Source organism: Dryobates pubescens, chromosome 7 (assembly GCF_014839835.1).
Source record: "Dryobates pubescens isolate bDryPub1 chromosome 7, bDryPub1.pri, whole genome shotgun sequence".
Lineage (NCBI taxonomy): Eukaryota > Metazoa > Chordata > Aves > Piciformes > Picidae > Dryobates > Dryobates pubescens.
Genome location: NC_071618.1, coordinates 658,155 through 678,651, shown reverse-complemented (window position 1 = coordinate 678,651; position 20,497 = coordinate 658,155). Strand labels below are relative to the sequence as shown.

The window sequence follows — 20,497 nt, the reverse complement described above, 5'->3', positions numbered from 1 at the left end:
GAGTTTGCACATTTACCTAGCATAAGGATAAAATATTTAACCAATGTGAAAATGTTTAGTGATTGTTTCATAGTATATGACAGTAGTCCATAGGTGAATGCTTGATGTATGTTTAAAGAAGAGCTTAATGATTTATGAAGGGCAGTGGTTGCTTGAATTCCTTGGACTTGGGCAGTTTAGCAGTCACTCCTATGCAGTGTGATACTTGCTGTTTACTGTATTGCTGTGCTGTTTCTTTGCACTGTACAGAGAAAAATGTGTGATAAATCCAGGTATCAAGTAAATTTGTAGAGCTGCACAAAGGTGTCTTAAGTTTAGCCTGCGACAAAGATATGTTTAGAAGCAGAGTGTTCTGCAGCAAACTCGTGACCAGTGAGAGAAAAGCTTGCTCTGAAGTGAAAATTGTCATTGGAAGATCCCTGATGTGCCTGTGGTGACAAATGATGGGTACAGTACTTGCAGACAGTGACAGCCTTTGCCCCAGATATCTCCTTAGTTTGACAAATGCTTACGTTAGTTCTGTATGCTGAAGACCTCCCATTTGCCTCGATGCTGGTTTGTCCCAACACCACATTCAAAAAGGAGCTGAATTCTTTGAGCAAAGGTGAGTAATAAGCTTTCCTGTCTGTTGCAAATCCTGAGTTGCTCTGAGTAGCTTTATCAGCTATTAAGACTTTGATCAGAGCATTCTTTAGCAGTATTATCTGTAAAATAACAGGAAGAAAATGCCGCATCAAGAAACCTTTCTAATGTACTTCTGGCAACACTATGTTTAGTTTTATAGTTATTTGTTTATTAGTTTTATAGTTATTTGCTTAGCCTCTGTTTCTGAGGTTTTTAAGGGCCTAAAAAAATATCAGAAGAAGAATAGTATGGCTTCTTTTTTTTTTTTTTTTTTTTCCTTCAGCTTCCTAAGTAATCATTACATAGTGGTACTAAGTTGTTATTGTTCTGTGGCAAAAAACAACTGTGTAATGATCTCACAGTCCTTACTTGGAAAATTGCCACACTAGTGAAAAAACAGTATTTATGGACTGAATTGTCAATAGTTTGGAAGAGGAGTGTTCTGCTGGCAACATGGTGCTTTGAGTGACAGTCTGAGAGGATGGATATCAAGGAGGGAGGAATGAAGGATGAAGATAAATGTGAAAATGCGTGAGCGCTTTTGCAGGTTTATTGTTTGTTAGAGTCATGGTCAGCTCCTTTAGATTTAGTATCAGTGTTCTGGGTTTCATTTATCACCAAGTCATGATGATCTGGCTAGTTATCTGGGGTTTTAATTGGAAAATCTGTCTAAGCCTCTTCCTGAGAGACAACACTTGGAGCATGTCAGGCCTGTATGGGCTACCACTTCTAAGGATGCACGGGAAAATGGGAAGAACAACACTTCAAAAATTTTCTGGAGGAGAAGAGATGAACAGATCTGAGAGACTTCTAAGTTTCAGGAAAAGGCATCTCACATTTCTTTTGAGGAGGAAAAAGAAACAGAGGCATTTCTAGCAAACTTTTCCTTCCCATCACAGTTTCTGTCAGGGGAATGGATGAAATAAGTGCAAATAAAGAGATAAACAAGACAAACATCTCATGTTTGAAATAAATCCCTGATCACAAGAACTGTTGTCAATCACTATTAAACCTCAGATGATGGAATGCAAGTTTAATCCTTTTTTTGTAGTTTAAGACAGCTGTTTAAAAGTCAGGAGGAATTACCTTTTGACGGTTCCTATCTCTCTCTACTCCATTGCCTATTTTAACTTCAGTACAGAAGAATGAAATTAATCCCATCCAAACACCATACAGCTTGCTGAACCTTTTCATAGCATGATGTTTAGTCAGGTTAAACACTGTCCTCATGCCTTGCACACATAGATTTTTAAACAGTAATAAAAAGTGAAGTATTTTTGTACAATTAAATAGGATCTCTGAACTGTATCTGCTGAACAGTATACAGTACAAGAGAAAAGGCTGTCCAACTTATTTGGATCTTTCTGCCAGGAGGAGACTCAGGGGTGACCTTATTGCTCTCTACAACTACCTGGAGGGGGGTTGTAGTCAGGCAGGGGTTGGTCTCTTCTCCCAGGCAACCAGTACCAGAACAAGAGGACACAGTCTCAGGCTGCGCCAGGGGAGGTTTAGGCTGGAGGTTAGGAGGAAGTTTTACACAGAGAGAGTGATTGCCCATTGGAATGGGCTGCCCGTGGAGGTGGTGGAGTTGCCGTCGCTGGGGGTGTTCTGGATGAGGCTTGACAGGATGCTTGGTTGCATGGTTTAGTTGATTGGGTGGTGCTGGATGATAGGTTGGACATGATGATCCTGAAGGTCTCTTCCAACCTGGTCTATCCTATCCTATCCTATCCTATCCTATCCTATCCTATCCTATCCTATCCTATCCTATCCTATCCTATCCTACCCTACTCTAACAGTGTGTTTTCTGTTTGGATAAATCATATGATATAAAATCTAAAATGTGGCAAAGTATTTTGAGGGGTTGTAGGCAAGCATGACAGAATATTAATTTCTTCTTCAAATGTGCTTATGCTGATTTTGCATTGAAACAACAATATGTCAATTCAGAAATATTTGTGTTTAAGATTGTTGTATAATTCACACATTGGAAACAAAAAGGCAGATCCTACTAGACTTAAATCCCAGAAATGCCTATAACACAAAGATGAGGTAGTCTCAAAAGGTGTATTGTGTCTCAGGTCCTTGTAAGAGTTGAGTCCTTTAAAGCATGTTATAAACAGGCTGCCTGAAATGGTACGCTGTTGTTAACTTTGCCAATGTTGACATGAGCAAAGAAAAATAATTTAAAAGTGCTGTACAGCTGTTGACACCAAGCTGCTTTTCAGTGGGACATTTGAACATTGATCTCATGCTTCTGAAAGGAGAAATTTTCACTGTGGTTCTACATATTCATGCTGGTGACTCCCTTTAGGCAAATCTGCTGTGATTTGTGATAACATGATTTTTGGTGCTGTCCCAAGCAAACAGTAAAAGTGGAGGTGTGGAGAAAAATGGTTGAGTGGTGGGAACTCCAGCTATATAAGCCTACAGGTTTGGTGGAGTCTTCTGGAATCCAATAGTTGGGTTTCTACCACTTTAATTGGGAGTTTTTTTCCATAAACTTGGAGACCTCCTCCTTGAGATGCTGATTTGTTTTTGTTGGTTCGTTGGTTGTTGTTTTGTTTTGATTTTTCTTATTCAGCTGGCATTCTCATAGTCATTATTGCTATGTCAGTTAGAGAGCCGGGCTCCATTTAAATAAACATGCTTGTTAATAGAGACAGGTACCTTAGATTTCATTGAAGACTGCTAGTGCTAGATGAGCAAAGCCTGACCTCAGAAGCTAAACCTGTTTGAGCCAAGGCACCAACTGTGATTTTTATGGGTGGTGGGAGGCAAAGCAGCCACTGTGAACTACCGTTTGTTATTTTTCCTTTTTTGAAGGTTGTCATTGTGCTTTAAGATGTAGAATAAGGATCTTTAGTCTAGAGAGAGAGGAATCTTTTTCTCTAGCTAAATCACCATGGAAATGAAAGGAAAACATTCCTGAAATGTTTGCAACACCTTTATTTCTACTGAAGTAACTGGGATTCCCTGCATTCTGATTCTTGTAATGCATGAGCCCAGGTTAATGCAGGAACTCAAGGATTTGTTATGAAAAAAATTAATAGCGTTTAGGAATGGAAAAAAAAATCCTCACAGAAATAGAATAGAATTAGACTAGACTAGACTAGACTAGAATAGAACAGAATAGAATAGAATAAGCCAGGTTGGAAGAGACCTTCAAGATCATTGTGTCCAACCTATCATCCAACACTATCTAATCAATTAAATCAGGGCAACAAGCACCCCAGTGATGGTGACTCCACCACCTCCCTGGGCAGCACATTCCAATGGCCAATACTCTCTCTATGAAGAATTTCTTCCTAAAATCCAGTCTAATCCTCCCCTGGTGCAGCTTGAGACTGTGTCCTCTTGTTCTGGTGCTGGCTGCCTGGGAGAAGAGACCAACCCCCACCTAGCTACAACCTCCCTTCAGGTAGTTGTAGACAGCAATAAAGTCTCCCCTGAGCCTCCTCTTGTCTAGGCTAAGCATCCCCAGTGCCCTTAGCCTCTCTTCATGGGGCTTGTGCTCCAAACCCCTCACCAACTTTGTTGCCTTTAAGTAACGGCATTAGGAAAGGAGACTGGTAAAAACCAAGTTGAAAACATGTCTAAATAGTGATTAGAATGTCACAGTAATAATCTGTTGGTAGTAGGAACAGAGAAAAGATGATAAAAAGACTCCATGATGGCTTATCATATTCTGCAGCAAAAAACAGTTTTTAATGTAATCCTCCTTTCATACATTGTTACTGGCAGGGGAGTTTCTTGCTTTCTAATTGTCTCTGTATATACATACATATATATAAAAGAATAGTTTAGTTCTTTGTAATTTTCTGAGGTTTTCTTTTGTTGGCATTTTTTGCAGAAGAGCTATGAGTTTTTCCACATGCCAATCTATGGAGAATTATCTTGGCATAGTAATTGCAGTTATCTATTCTATTCTATTCTATTCTATTCTATTCTATTCTATTCTATTCTATTCTATTCTATTCTCATGTTTTCATTGTTAGTGAAACTAACAACCTGAACTATCAGATGAGGTGTTTGCTAGTTTAAGGGTGAGTTCTTTGACAGTATACTTAAATGGCTGTTGAAGAGAAATTCGGGGCAGGGGGGGAAGTAGTAAACATTTCAGCCACATCTAGACTTAGTAATAGCTTGAAAGGTAACATTTAATTTCTGAATTACAAACTTCAGTATTTTGTGGTTTAGTTCCCTGATATTTCTCTATGAAACAGCTTTGAAATATGTAACAGGAAGAAAAGCCTTTTCTATTTTTTGATTCGTAAGTATGACAGATAAGCTCTGTTTTGTGTGGTAGAATACATAGAATACATAGAATAAACCAGGTTGGAAGAGACCTCCAAGATCATCGCGTCCAACCCATCAACCAATCCAACACCATCCAAACATCTAACCCACGGCACCAAGCACCCCATCAAGTCTTCTCCTGAAAACCTCCAATGATGGCGACTCCACCACCTACCCCTTGGTGCATTTTATAGTGAAATAATGGGTTATATGTGTTAACCCATTTGCTGTGATGGTTTAAGTAACAGTTTGTAAAGTCAAATAACCCTGCCACACAGTCTTCAATTTCTTTGAGAAGGAAAGTTTGGAGCACAGTGTTTTAGATAGTATTTGTTGCAGAAGAAGGAAAAATGGAATGAAAAAAGTTTTGAGGACTGATTTTTCAAGAAGGCACAGCTGGAAGCACAAGTAACTCAAGGGGCAATGGTTATGAATTCCCAGACAAATCAGAGGCCCAGAGCATTGGATAGGAGTGATCTTAAATGACTGTATTTTACTGGATATGTTTATTAATACTTATTCAACTATATGGAGAAATACATTTGTTGTTTCTCAAGATTGTCTATAATTAAGAGTTTGGGCATCTTGCTTTACAGCAAAGGGAAGAGGCAAGAACAGCCAAAAAAATGCTTACGATTTTTCTTCAAGCAGCTTGGCATTTTCCAGTGTAGCTTGAGTCATCTGAAGCTTCTTTTCTGAGTCTTGTTTACCAATGGTCCTTTCCCCGCTTCTTTAGGAGTACCAATAAGTATTTGGCATCCATTACAAAACCATCTTTCATTAGATTAGACAAAATCAGTATGCAAAATAGAAGCCTCACAGAATAGGAAACATCCCTTCTATGTCCAGCTGCATCCATCACTACAGAGATGGCATTGGCATATTTTAACTTAATGTTTTGACTTTGAAATCCTATAGCATAAAAAGTAGTAAGGTAACTTCTGTCCTGAGGTCAGTTTCCTTATTACTGATCAAAAAGGAAAATCTGAACATGAAAGCTCTAAAGACTGGCAGCAAAACAGACACTGCAATTACCACATGGTCACTGCTTTCCCAGAACTGAGGAGAAATTGGTAGTAAATTTTCTCTATTAACTCCTGCAAAATGGAAGAGTCCTTTTATAATATGACAGGTCACATTAGGAAAATCCATTTAGATAGTGTTTGCAAATGCTATTGTCATTCAGGAGACATGGGGGTGTCACTGGGGAAGAAAACAGAATATAACACTAGTTTGTTGGATGCCATAATTGTCCACTTGCAGGAAATGTAATTTTATCTACAGTTGTATAAGGCAAATATAGCTGCAGTTTCATGATGTTTGCTTTCATGACTATAACTGCAAACAAAACTGTCCATTTGTGTAGTGGTAATATTTAGAAACATGAATGGTAATGGATACATTAACTTTTGCATCTTCAATGTGGCTGTACAGTCAAACGTCTATACCTTCTCATCCTCTCTGGATCTCTGACAGCACTCATCCATTTGTAAGACTGGATTTTGCAGGACCAATCATTTAAATTAGCTAAACTGCTTGTGGAGTTTGGGTCATATAAAAACTTGTATTACTGGAGAAGTATACAAAATAGTACTTTTGTGGCTTTTGCAGTCTGTTGTGAACCAAGGCTGCATTCCTGAGATTTGCTAGCATTTGGATAATTTCATAGCCAAGTGTTGCAGTTTGAGCTGGGTGCCCCCCTGGTGTGTTCACTTCCTGCGTCCAGAAGTCCAGCCCAGAGGGATGGACACAGGAAATTGTATTTCCTACCATAATTCTTTGCACCACTATAAGATCCAGTGCGGGGTCTGGCACTTTCTCTTTTCTTCCTCCTCCGCCAGCCGGTAACTGGGGGAGATGTCTGCTGGCTTTGGGCCTGGCTAGGCCCAAGGCCACGGGGGGATGGGCAGTCTGAGGCCTGGCCAGCTGAGACTAGCCCAGCAGAGGGAGGGGGAAGAAGGAGCCCTGAGGGTCTCGGGTGTACCCTCAGGTGGGGATGGGATGCCTCTGGGTTTGCTTTGGGATCTTTCTTTGTCACTGCGCTTTGGGTTCTCTGTAACATTCACTGCTTTCCATTTAAACTTTCATCACTTTTGCAATCCGTTTGTCTGAGTGTCTTATTCCTGTGCCTGTGGTGGGGAGAGAGGGGACTGCCTCAACCCAGCACACCAAGATAAGGGTGTGATTCAGTAGCTCATTGTTTGTGGAGTTCTTGGAATCTGGGTCTGTATTACCACAGAGCTCTTCCTCAGATACTTAGCCACAGAGCTGTTTGGAATGGAAGAATTAATAAAGTACATGTTGAATGCACACTAATACCACTGTTCCTGCATCATCCTTTAGGGGCCTGAGTTTTCATAGAGATTTGACACTGCTGTTGCTTCAGTATTAAAATATCTGCAGGGCTTGGGTTGAGTGCTGGTCTCCTGAATTTTATCCAGGAATTTCATCCCTGGCTATCCTCGTAGGTAATGCCAGAGTCTTTAACTCACTTTTACTCGCGTTAGGAAGTGGTGTATTTGGGTTTTCTTTATAAGCGTATACCCCATAAAGAACTATTTGCCATATAGAGTTTCACTTACAGTTTGTTTCTATTTTCTTTATTGAAAAATATTTCTTAATTTTCCTTTTTTCTTAATTGGATAAAGAAGTTATTCTTAGACTTTCTCGTCTTAGAGCCGGAAAATGCCCAGAAAGGCTTTAGCTCACCCTTTCTGAATACAAATTTACTTCTAAATTGACATCAAACATGGAAAAATTTAGAAAGTTAGGTGAATAATTTGTGTAGTCTGTGTAGATGGAAACAATGTAAAATTGAAAAGATACACTTTTGGCAACCATAGCTGTTTCATTCTTACAGTGGTTAACTTGGTGATTTTAAATTGTCCGTGAACTATGCAAATTTGTGGGAAGTGACTGAGGAAAGCAAGCCTATGATCAGCTTTAAAATAGCTTGTACCAAAGGTTTCTTCCACTGGAAAATTTTCAATTATTTTTCAAATCATAAAAGATTAAAAGTTATTGATAGAAACTTACTGACATCCTACTTCATTTTGTCATAGTTCTGCCAGTTAACAAGTTTAGCTTTAAGGCATTTACTGTTTTAAAATCTGACAAAGATGCATTACATCAGTGTCTGTGATTCACAGTGATATCACTGTGGGCAGATGATCATTTTGTGTTTTCAGTGGAAGCAAATAGATTGTGCTTGGAGCATAGATGTTATCCCAGTGATCACAAACTGTCCTGGAAATGTTACATCTAGCTCTCATAATTGCATCTTTAGTCTAGTAAAACCTAAAATGAAGCTATAGAGTTGAGGTCTGCATGACTTAAAAAAGCTGGAAACACTAAGATTAATGCTCCTCATTGTTCAAAAGTTTCTCTCTTAAAACACTGCTGGTACAAGTAAGCAGTGAATTCCACATCTATGTTACTACACTCAAAATCTTTTTTATATGCAAATAATCTAAATATATCTAAAAGGCAAGAAGTTGTTGTTATTATAATTGAAGTATTTATGGTCTAATCCAGGAATCATTACTTGTTCAGATCTAATAATTAGATGAAAATAAAGACTGCTTCTCTACAGGGAGAAGTGTCAATAAATAACAATACAGTTAAAATCACTATCTCACACAAATCATCTACTTTTTTATCTTGCTGTAATACTCACTCTTCCCTTACTCCACTGGGTCCTAAGGTGGTTTCATTCTGGTTGTGGAAGTATTTCAGCATCTAAAGGACTGGTGAAGATGCTGACAGGAGGAATATGATGTTCTTGTTGATAAGTCTAAGGTCTACTTGGGGTAATTTTTTATGTTTGCTAACAAGCTTTTAAACTTGGCTCGTTCTGGGTCTGCAGTTCCATATTACATCCAAATTTACTATGTGTGGCACCTTACATACATATGCGATGTCCAGCCTCATGTCTGCAGTTCTTTAAGTGACCATGGGTGAGCTGTCTATAGTAACAAATTTTTTCAAGTGTCAAGTCTATACCTCATCTCTTTTTATCCCATGCTTGTGCTCCTCTCCACCCTGTCTCCACTTCTCAAGACCTCTGCTGTAATACTGGGCCTGTATTTTTTTTACACTATATGGTGTTAGAGTTGTAAAATGATCATGCAGCCATGCAAAAATAAATACAAGTAAAACAAATTAGCCACAGACATCTGGGCAGTTGGGAAAAAAAAACATGGTGTTGCAGTTACTGGGCAGTTTTGGTGCCACTCTTTTGCCAGAAGGTACTGCCTCTCTAGAAGAGACAGTGGATGTAGGAACATGTGCCCACACTGAGATGTGGTTCAGTATCTCAGTTGCTTAAAGTGGCTTTGATGAGATGGTGAACTATAAACTTGAGTGGCTGAGATGTAGATACATATTCTCATCTTGGCCAGAAAAGCACAACAGGTATCTGTGGGCAGAAACATTATCTCTGATGCCTTGCTTTGGAATTTTGAGTACTGAAGTAGGCAGCATGCTTATGAATTTCTGATAAGATGTGGTGGGAGGCACTAGGAATTAGCAGAAGTTGGCATCACTGTTGTTTACCTTCAGCTTTCAAAACCAGAATCAAATACATCAGTTGTGAGAGTGAGTTGTGAACTTAAAGTCATTTGGGATGCATTGTTCACATTTGCAGGCTTTTCTGTATCCATGCAAAATTTGCTTTAAAAAATGTAAGGTTCAGATATACTTGACCTGTAGTAACATCCCAGTTTTATAAGTCAACTGTCAAAAATCTGACACTTAAGTTCTTCTTTTTGAGCACTGGGTGATGCAAGGAACTCAGCACTACTATATGTGCATTGACCTTGCACAGCATTTTTACCTTTTTGTGATTGTTGCTACCATCCCTGCTACAGGGGTTTTGGTTTGGGTTTTTTGGTTTGTGGTGTTGTTGTTTTAAATAAACTTTTGAAGTCCACTAAGCTATTTCATAGGATGGCTCACCTTCAAAGGGGCCATCTAGTTCAAACCAGCTGACATGGGCAGGGACATCTCCCACTACACAAGGTTGCTCAAAGCCTTATCCAGCCTCTTAAACACTTCCAGGAATGAAGCTTTCACAACTTAACCTTGGCAACCCCTTACAATGTCTCACCACCCTCATAGTTAAGAACTTCTTCCAAATGTCTAATCTAAACCTGGTTTAAAACCTAGTTTAAAACTAATCTACTCTAGTTTAAAATCATTGCCCCTTGTCCTATCACCATGGGCCCTCATAGATGGTCCATCTTCAGCTATCTTGTAGGCCTCGTTCAGGTACTGGAAGACTGCTATAAGGTCTCCCTGGAGCCTTCTCCAGACTGAACAGACTTAGCTCCCTTAGCCTGTCCTTGTAGGAGAGGTGCTTCAGTTCTAATGATTGAGAAGTAGTAGTTGCTGAAAACAAATCAGTGGATTGTGGTTAGAATGTTCAAAAGTTTTTCTAAAAGCCCTGGACTCCAGGAAACCATGGACATGATCTTAACTTTTCTCTGAATTTCGGACTGAAACGTTTATTACCTTGAGTCTCTTAGTAGATGAAAGAGAAAGATGGGGTTATAGCAGAATAAAGTGTTGCACAGTTCATACTGCAGCTACACAAGTACTTTTTAAAGTTTTGTGGTTTTGTTGGGAGATGAAATGTTGAGTCTCTTTTCTGAAAGAGAGGTGTCTGCAGCAGTCTCTTGCCTATAGCAGTAAAAGTCAGACAAATTAGATCCTGTCACTTCATTTCCCACTTTCCTTTCTCATTTGCCTTGGTCAGAATACAGCTGCTGTAACTGCATTGTGAAGTGCAGGGAGTACCTGTTGTGCATATGGGTGCATGTGCATGTGAGGTATGGGGCACAGGGTGGAACTAGCATCCACCAACCCAGAGTGTGCTTGCTGCATTGGGCAATGCAAATACAGGATAACGCAGTCCCTTTAAGTTATCCCTGAGTCTCCTTTTGCTTCTTCCCAGTGCTTCTGCTCCTGAATAATTTCTGAATGTATAAATACTATTGAGTATATAAAGGCTGCATCTTGCTCAAGGCCCATTCAGAAATAGGTTTATTTCTTCTTTTACTGTCTTGAGGTTTAGCTAATGGCTGACAGGTGATGAGCAATATCTTTTGGTGTTTAATCTTCAGTCCTAGCACTTCTTGAGAAGCAACTCAGCAATCCTTTCTTCCTCAAACCTATCAGCCCTACTCCCTTTTGGCTGTCACTTCAGCTCACATCTGCCTTTACATGGTTAGTGGAGAACTCTGTGTGAAATTCCAGTTTCTCCTCACAACTTGGGCAAGAAAGCAACCCAAGCTTTTGGAGTCTTTAGCCCAGATCATAGGAATCTGGACAGGATTTTTGGATTACTTGGAAGTCTTTGCCAGGGCCAGCCAAGTGGGGTCTGCATGCTGTCTGTATCACAGTCTCACAGTATAACTAAGGTTGGAAGAGACCTTGAGGATCATCGAGTCCAACCTGTCTCCACAGACCTCACAACTAGACCATGGCACCAAGTGCCACGTCCAATCCCCTCTTGAACACCTCCAGGGACGGTGACTCCACCACCTCCCTGGGCAGCCCATTCCAATGATGAATGACTCGCTCAGTGAAGAACTTTCTCCTCACCTCAAGTCTAAACCTCCCCTGGTGCAGCTTGAGACTGTGTCCTCTTGTTCTGGTGCTGGTTGCCTGGGAGAAGAGACCAACCCCTTCCTGGCTACAACCACCTTTCAGGCAGTTGTAGAGAGCAATGAGGTCACCCCTGAGCCTCCTCTTCTTCAGACTAAGCAACCCCAGCTCCCTCAGCCTCTCCTCATAGGGCTTGTGCTCAAGGCCTCTCCCCAGCCTTGTTGCCCTTCTCTGGACATGTTCAAGTGTCTCAATGTCCTTCTTAAACTGAGGGGCCCAGAACTGGACACAGTACTCAAGGTGCAGCCTAACCAATACAGAGTCCAGGGGCACAATGACCTCCCTGCTCCTGCTGGCCACACTATTCCTAATGCAGGCCAGGATGCCATTGGCCCTCTTGGCCACCTGGGCACACTGCTGGTTCATGTTTAGGCAGCTGTCGATCAGTACCCCCAGGTCCCTCTCTGTCTGGGAGCTTTCCAGCCACTCTGACCCCAGCCTGTAGCTCTGCATGGGGTTGCTGTGGCCAAAATAGATTGTCAAGGAAAATATTTTCAGAAACTGGCAAGACACTGAAGCAGTACATATCCCCTGTTCTATTTTACAGGGTGATTTTACTGTTTACCCAGAGGGTAGGATTGGCATGAAGAAGGATTTCACTGTGGCAGCTGTCCCAGCTGAGGTTATTGAAGTGGGAGCAGTGGTGGGAAGCATAGATTGTTGTTGGCCTGTGTGAAGTTGGATGCTTGTGTTTCCAAACTGCCAGCATCCCACCTCTTGTCTACATGACTCCAGAAAGGAATCCAGGAGAGAGCCTTGCAGTCACTATCCTGGTCCACAGCAACCATCTCTCCCATTGACTGAGAAAGATCAGGGTAAACAAATAATTTTATTTTCCAGGAAGAAGAAATGAAAGCAGCATAAAAGAATCAGATATCTGGAAGCAAGAAAGAATTACTCCATTTGAAAAGATATCCAGTATCATGGCCTTTAGACATAGTCAAGGCATGCACTTTGTAAGAAAAAAAAATAAAATATATGGATCAGAAATACATGCAGAAAACACAGTTCAGGATTACAAAACAAATGTTGATGGATAAATATGCGTTGGCAGATTGGTATTAGTAGCATAAGACTGCAGTTCTACTATGCTGCCTAAATCCTGATGGTAACCTTTGTGAAATAGTACTCCCACACTAACAATTGTTTTAAATGTTCTAAATATTAGACACTGTTTAATTTCCTGAATCAATTTATTACATCTTAATGAAAACATGTATGTTAGAGAAAGAATTCACATGTTTCTGATTTGTCCTCTGATGCTGCTATGTATTTTTAATTTGCATAAACATTTTAAACGGTAAGTGTAGGAGTAGCAGCAAGTCAGAGCAATGCCATGTAAAAATGTGCTTGGGATATTTTTAATGTGTGCCCATGACATAACAGAGCATTTGTTCCATGAGGGAAAACAAACTGTCAGGAAAATAAACTGATATTTAGACCATATTCCTGGAGCATGGTCCCATTGCACAGATGAAGCTCAGTGATTTCAGAGCAGAATGTGAGATCCCATCAGTCACATAGAGGACAGTGCTAACAATAGCCTGTGACTCCTGGGTTGCTTTGACCAGAATACACTATCTTTAATTAGAGCTATGTTAGTCCATGCAGTGGATAGGTATTATATGCAGATAAATCCTAGACTTTTTGTTGTAATCCAGGCTTGGTGAAAACTATAGAATAGACTAGACTAGACTAGACTAGACTAGACTAGACTAGAATAGACCAGGTTGGAAGAGACCTTCAAGATCATCGTGTCCAACCCACTTAATCAAATAAACCGTGGCACCATGCACCCCATCAAGTCTCCTGAACACCTCCAATGATGGTGACTCCACCACCTCCTTGGCAGCTCATTCCAATGGGCAATCACTCTCTCTGTGTAGAACTTCTTCCTAACCTCCAGCCTAAACCTCCCCTGGTGCAGCTCGAGACTGTGTCCTCTTGTTCTGGTGCTGGTTGCCTGGGAGAAGAGACGAACCTCCATCTCCTACTCTTCTCATTACAGATCTAGTTTCAGTGATTTTATTCCTTTCTTTCTTCTTTGGTCCCCCCTTGTTGCCTGTATGTTGGAGTATATTTTTCTGCCATCTGCTTGTAATCAAAAGCAATTTAAAAAATCTTTAGCAAGTGTTAAGGTATGTCTGGTTCATCTCCATTTCAGACCATAAAGTGTTGAGGTTGTTCCCCTACCCAACCCTTTCCTGCAGCATGAGGAGCTCAGAGAGGGGCTTTAAGCTCTATTATTTTTTTTCCAGTTACAGCAAAGACTGCTTTAGTAGAGGCAGGCTTTAGGATGACATCCAAAGGACCATCAAATTCAGAAATGTATTTCCAGTCCAAGCTCCTCAATAGACAATATGCTCTCTATTCTCATGGCACTTTCCCGTGTCTGTATAGGTAGTGTGAGAACCCTGGGTCATGAGGTAAGAAGTCATCCCTTCCACAGAAAACTTCATCACAATGTACCCAGTATGTATCTTGGAAAGAGTGTAAAGATTTCTTTAGGGTGAAGACCATTGGTAAGCTGTTTCAGCTTCTGTTGGTAAACAGTTGAAGAGGGTGAGAGGATTGGACAGGGAGATGATTCAAGACAGCATGGCTTTACTAGGGGCAAATCCTGCCTGACCTACCTTGTGGCTTTCTGTGATAAAGTGACTATGTCAGTGGACAAGGGATGACCTATTGTCGTAGTTTGGGCTGGGTGCCCTCTGCTACAGGGGTGTTTCCTGTGTCCAGAAGTCCATCCCAGTGGGTGGACTCAGGAAATTAGGTATTTCTACCATAATCCCTTGCACCACTATAAATTTTGCGGTGGGGTCTGGCACTTCCTCTTTCCTTCCCTCTCCGAGACTTGGTAACTGGGGGAGAGATCTCCCGGCCATGGGCCTGATTGGGCCCAAGGCCACAGGGGGATGGGCAGTCTCAGGCCTGGCCAGCTGAGACTAGCCCAGCAGAGGGAGGGGGAAGAAGGAGCCCTGGGGGTTTTGCATGCACCCTCAGGTGGGGATGGGATCTTTCTTTGTCACTGCGCTTTGGGTTTTCTGTAACATTCACTGCTTTCTATTTAAACTTTCATCACTTTTGCAATCCGTTTCTCTGAGTCGTTATTTCTGCCTGTGGTGGGGAGGGGACCTGCCCCAACCCATTACACCTATGGATGTGATCTATCTGGACTTCTGCAAGGCCCTTGACATGGTCCCCCACAACATCCTGCTCACCAAGTTGGAGAGATACAGATTTGATGGGTGGACTGTTCAGTGGACAAGGAATTGGCTGGTTGGTCACATGCAGAGGGTGTTGCTCAGTGGCTCAGAGTCCATATGGAGAGCAGTGACAAGTGGTGTTCCTCAGGGGTCTGTACTGGGACCTGTACTGTTTAATATTTTTATCAATGACATACATAGTGAGATTGAATGCACCAAATTTGCAGATGACACCAAGCTGAGTGGTGCTGTTAATATGCTAGAGGGATGGGATGCCACTCATAGGGACCTGGACAAGCTGGAGAGGTGTTGAATCTCACAAGGCTCAATAAGAGCAAGTGCAGGGTTCTGCAACTGGGCTGGAACAATCCTCACTATCAATACAGAGTAGGGGATGAGGTGATAGAAAGCAGCCCTGTGGAAAAGGACTTGGGGGTGCTGATGGACAAATTGGACATGAGCAAGCAGTGTGCACTTGTAGCCTGGAGGGCAAATCACATCCTGGGGAAGAGCTGGTGGGTGATATAGTGGTTGGAGGGTGTTTAGGGGCCAGTGACCATGAGATAATTGAATTTTCAGTATTTGGTCAAGCTAAGAGGGGCAGCAAGAAGACCTCCACTCTGGACTTCTGGAGGGCAGACTTCAGGTTACTCAAGGAACTAACTCAGAGGGTTCCTTGGGATAAAGCCCTTAAAAATAAAGGGGTCCAGGAGAGCTGGACCTGCTTCAAGGAAGAACTCTTGAAGGCAGAGGAACAGGCTGTGCCAATGTGCCGGAAGATTAGCTGCTGGGGCAGACGGCCAGCCTGGATGGGTAATGAACTCCTAATAGAACTAAGGGGAAAAAAGAGAGTGTATCATCTTTAGAAGAAAGGTGAGGCAACCCATGGAATGTTTAAGGATGTTGCTAGATCATGTAGGAAGAAAATTAGGGAGGCAAAAGCACATTTGGAGCTTAAACTGGCCTCTGCTGTGAAGGACAACAAGAAGTCCTTCTATAAATACATGAATAGCAAGAGGAAGAGCAGGGACAACCTCCACTCCTTGGTGGACATGGAGGGAAACGTTGTATCACAGGATGAGGAAAAGGCAGAGGTACTTAACACCTTCTTTGCCTCAATTTTACTAGCAGGACAGAACGTCTTCCAGACAGCTGGCCTGCAGAGCTGGCAGAAAGAGCCAGGGAGCTGCATGGTTTCCCTGTGTTCCATGAGCAGGAGGTTGGAGCTCTCCTCAGCAGCTTGGATCCCCACAAGTCCATGGGACCAGATGGGATCCATCCTAGGGTGCTGAGAGAGCTGGCAGATGAGCTGGCCAAGCCACTCTCCATCGTTTTTCATCAGTCCTGGCTCACTGGAGAGGCCCCAGAAGACTGGAAGCTGGCCAAAGTGGTGCCCATCCACAAGAAGGGCTGGTTGGATGAGCCAGGGAATTATAGGCCTGTCAGCCTGACCTCAGTGCCAGGCAAGATTATGGAATAGGTCATCCTGAGTGCAATCACACAGCACTTACAGGATGGCCAAGGGATCAGGCCCAGCCAGCATGGGTTTAGGAAGAGCAGGTCCTGCCTGACCAGCCTGATCTCCTTCTATGATCAGGTGACCCGCCTGGTGGATGTGGGGCAGGCTGTGGATGTAGTCTACCTGGACCTCAGCAAGGCCTTTGACACCGTTCCCCATAGCAAACTCCTGGCCAAGCTGTGAGCCCCTGGCTTGGATGGGAGCACACTGTATTGGGTTAGGAACTGGCTGGAGGGCCGAGCCCAGAGAGTGGTGGTCAATGGTGCCACAGCCAGCTGGCAGCCAGGCACCAGTGGTGTGCCCCAGGGATCAGTGCTGGGCCCCATGCTCTTTAATATCTTTATTGATGATCTGGATGAGGACATTGAGTCCATCATCAGTAAATTTGCTGATGACACCAAGCTGGGGGCAGGAGTTGATCTGCTGGAGGGTAGAGAGGCTCTGCAGAGGGACCTCGACAGGCTGGGCAGATGGGCAGAGTCCAACGGCATGAGATTGAACACATCCAAGTGCCGGGTTCTGCACATTGGCCACAGCAACCCCATGCAGAGCTACAGGCTGGGGTCAGAGTGGATGGAGAGCAGCCAGGCAGAGAGGGACCTGGGGATATTGGTTGATGGTAGGCTGAACATGAGCCTGCAGTGTGCCCAGGCAGCCAAGAGGGCCAATGGCATCCTGGCCTGCATCAGGAACAGTGTGGCCAGCAGGAGCAGGGAGGTCATTCTGCCCCTGTATACTGCAGTGTACACCTCAAGTCCTGTGTCCAGTTCTGGGCCCCTCAGTTTAGGAAGGAGGTTGACTTGCTGGAGCTTGTCCAGAGAAGGGCAACAAAGTTGGTGAGGGGTTTGGAACACAAGCCCTACGAGGAGAGACTGAGGGAGCTGGGGTTGCTTAGCCTGGGGAGGAGGAGACTCAGGGGTGACCTTATTGCTCTCTACAACTACCTGAAGGGAAGTTGTAGACAGGCAGATGTTGGTCTCTTCTCCCAGGCAGCCAGTACCAGAACAAGAGGACACAGTCTCAGGCTGCACCAGGGGAGGTTTAGGCTGGAGATTAGGAAGAAGTTCTCTACAGAGAGAGTGATTGCCCATTGGAATGGGCTGCCCGGGGAGGTGGTGGAGTCACCGTCACTGGAGGTGTTCAGGAGGAGACTTGATGGGGTGCTTGGTGCCATGGGTTAGTTGTTTAGGTGGGGTTGGATTGGTTGAGGGGTTGGATGCGATGATCTTGAAGGTCTCTTCCAACCTGGTTTTTTTTATTGTTATTATTATTATCATCATCATCATCATCATCATCATCATCAAAAGATAAGTGGCCAGCAGATCAAGAAAGGTGATTCTGCCACATTACTCTGCTTGGGTGAGACCTCCCCTGGAGTACTGGATCTGGGTCTGGAGCCCTCTATACATGGAGTGGGTCCAGAGGAAGGCCACAAAAATGATCAGGGGTTGGGGCATCTCTGTTATGAATACAGGCTGAGGGAGCTGGGGTTGTTCAGCCTGGAGAAGAGAAGGCTTCAGGGACACCTAGTAATAACCTTCCAGTACCTGAAGGGGGCCTACAAGAATACATAGAATACATAGAATACATAGAATAAACCAGGTTGGAAGAGACCTTCAAGATCATCACGTCCAACCCATCAACCAATCCAACACCGCCCAAGCAACTAACCCACAGCACCAAGCACCCTGTCAAGTCTTCTCCTAAAAACCTCCAGTGATGGCGACTCCACCACCTCCCCAGGCAGCCCATTCCAATGTGCGACTGTTTACAAAGGTCAGTAGTGATAAGATGAGGGGCAATGGCTTCAAACTAGAGAAGAATAGATATAGATTGGATGTTAGGAACAAATTCTTTACCATGAGGGTAGTGGAACACTGGAACCGGTTGCCCCGGCAGGTGTTTGGGACCCCATCCCTGGAGATATTCAAGGCGAAGCTTGACAGGGCTCTGGGCAGCTTGATGTAGTTGAGGCCCATCCTTACTGCAAGGGGGTTTGAACTAGATGACTTTTGGAAGTCCCTTCCAGGCCATACCTTTCTATGGTTCTGTGACTGGATTTCAAACTGCTCTGTAGCAAGACCCATCGTTTTCCATAGCATTATGCTGTGCTCAACTTGATAAAAGCTGCACTGCAAAGTGAAACACAGCTGTGCTTTTTCCTTTTTAGTTAGCAGATGTGCTACAAATGATCACTTCCACATATAGATGTGCATGCCTTTATGCTCACAGGAGTACTGAAGAAATAGAAGTGTTGTGATGACAAGGAAAATTAAAATGGTATTTCATTAAGAACGATGATGATTGTATTTCAGTTGTGAATATAGGTGAATGGTCATAATTTGCACTAAGAACAAAATGGCCTAAATTGAGTATTTCTATTAAAAGTACTCATATATATTAAAGATATAAAATTAGGTTTTTAGATTAATTGCATTTTCTGAAGTTCATAGCAAGGAGGGATCAAGAGGAAAGTTTGTGACTTACAGATTTGTTTGTAAGTAAGTGGAGAGAGGGTTGAGAGGAAAGCAAAGAGAGAGAAAGCTTCTTTCTGCTACTGAAATGGCCTTTTATTGAAGTATCACTGCAAGGTGGCATTTGGGCATTTCTGTGTGCACAAATGCATTCATTGGTTCTTGTGGTAGTTCATTTAATTTTCTTGTAGAAGACATTTCCCTGTTCTTGCTGAGGTTACCCACTTGCTCAGAATCCTCAGGAGGTCTTCAGAGAATGACAGGAAGGCTCATTAGGACAAACTTTTTGGTCCTTGGTAATCAAGATTGTGGTCATTGAGAGAGTGGGACATTGAACCAGCTTGTGTAGTCTGAAAGGGGGATATACAACCAGTTCATTACGTATCCCACAACTACTTTTTAATCCGTCTTGGAGATGATGGCACACTTTTAGTAGGATTGTATCCCCATCTTTTAAAGCATTAAATCTGTCACACTCTCCCTTTTTCTATTACTGATGAATCTACATGAAGAGAATAATTGGAGTAGCCTCTTTCTCCTGATGGTTGATGTGAGAACTGGAAAAAAATCCAGTTTCTTACAGTTGTGTAATGAGTGTAAAAAAACAACCAACCAACCAAACCAAACCAAACCCCCAAAAACAACCCCAAACACACAAAAAAGACAGGTGTTAGGTTGAAAGAAGCCTCATCTCACCTGGAACTTGTTTATTTCAAGGCATAGTTTAGTAGGAGATTTTTTTTTTTCCAAGAAGTGAACAGATCAAAGCACTTCACCAAAACAACTGTGGAGATAAGGAGAGTATTAGTTTGTAGATGTACAAACTAATCATCAGGGGATTATTCTGGGGCCAAGACGATCATTGTTTTTACTTAAGATCTTGAGGCTGTTGGAGTGAGACCAAATGTTCAGAAGTTCCAAGTACACAGGATGCAAGGCCATGCAGCTAAGCAGAGTGGCACTTGCATCACAAGGCCAACTGAAGGTAGTGTGCTGCTGCCTTCTGATCATGTGCTTTTATGCTAATACAGCACCAAACAAACATTCACATAATGAAATGGAGGCTTGTTCAGAAGCCATTTCTGCACAGTGGAAATGACCACTTAGTGCTATTGTGGGTTGACATCAGCTTTTCATGCAACTATTGAAGCCACAGTTGAAAACTGGGCTTGTAGCAAAATTTCCTGAAGTGCAAAGCTGCACATACTGCCAAAGTCTACTGTGCAGTATTAGTAAAGGCAAAGCCAAAGGCTATGCATGGATGCATCATGCCATCTTCAGGAAAGGATTTGCCTGGCCATGAATTACATCAGCCTTTAGGACTGCGGCTTGCAGGAGTGGTACCAGTCTTTGGGGGCCATCTGAGGAATCTTATCTGCTGTGTTAGTGCTACCTTTAATTTGGTAGAAATTCCACCTCTGATGATTTTTATCCAAAACAAGATTGTGAAGTTGTAATTATTGAAATGATTGTAGTTCAAGAGAGTGATAAGACCACCAGTTGTCTGGGCCTGTCAGGCTGTGCAGGGAACAAAAGGAAATAATTCATGCTTGAGTTAGCACAACTGTGGGAGTGATCCAGTTTGCCTAGATGCAGCATCACACCTAAGCTATTCATCTAAATCCTTTCTGTAATTAGAGAGAGAGAGGTATCTTCATGGGGTGATTCATCCTTCTTACCTTGGAAAATGGTGATTCATTCTCTGGAAG

The 20,497-nt window shown here is 42.7% G+C and overlaps 1 protein-coding gene across 9 annotated transcripts in view; it reads left to right on the top strand.

Moving 5' to 3' along the window:
• The window catches only part of INPP4A (inositol polyphosphate-4-phosphatase type I A), a 132,517-nt gene that overhangs the window by 60,083 nt on the left and 51,937 nt on the right, over nt 1-20,497 (top strand). The window lies entirely within an intron of this gene.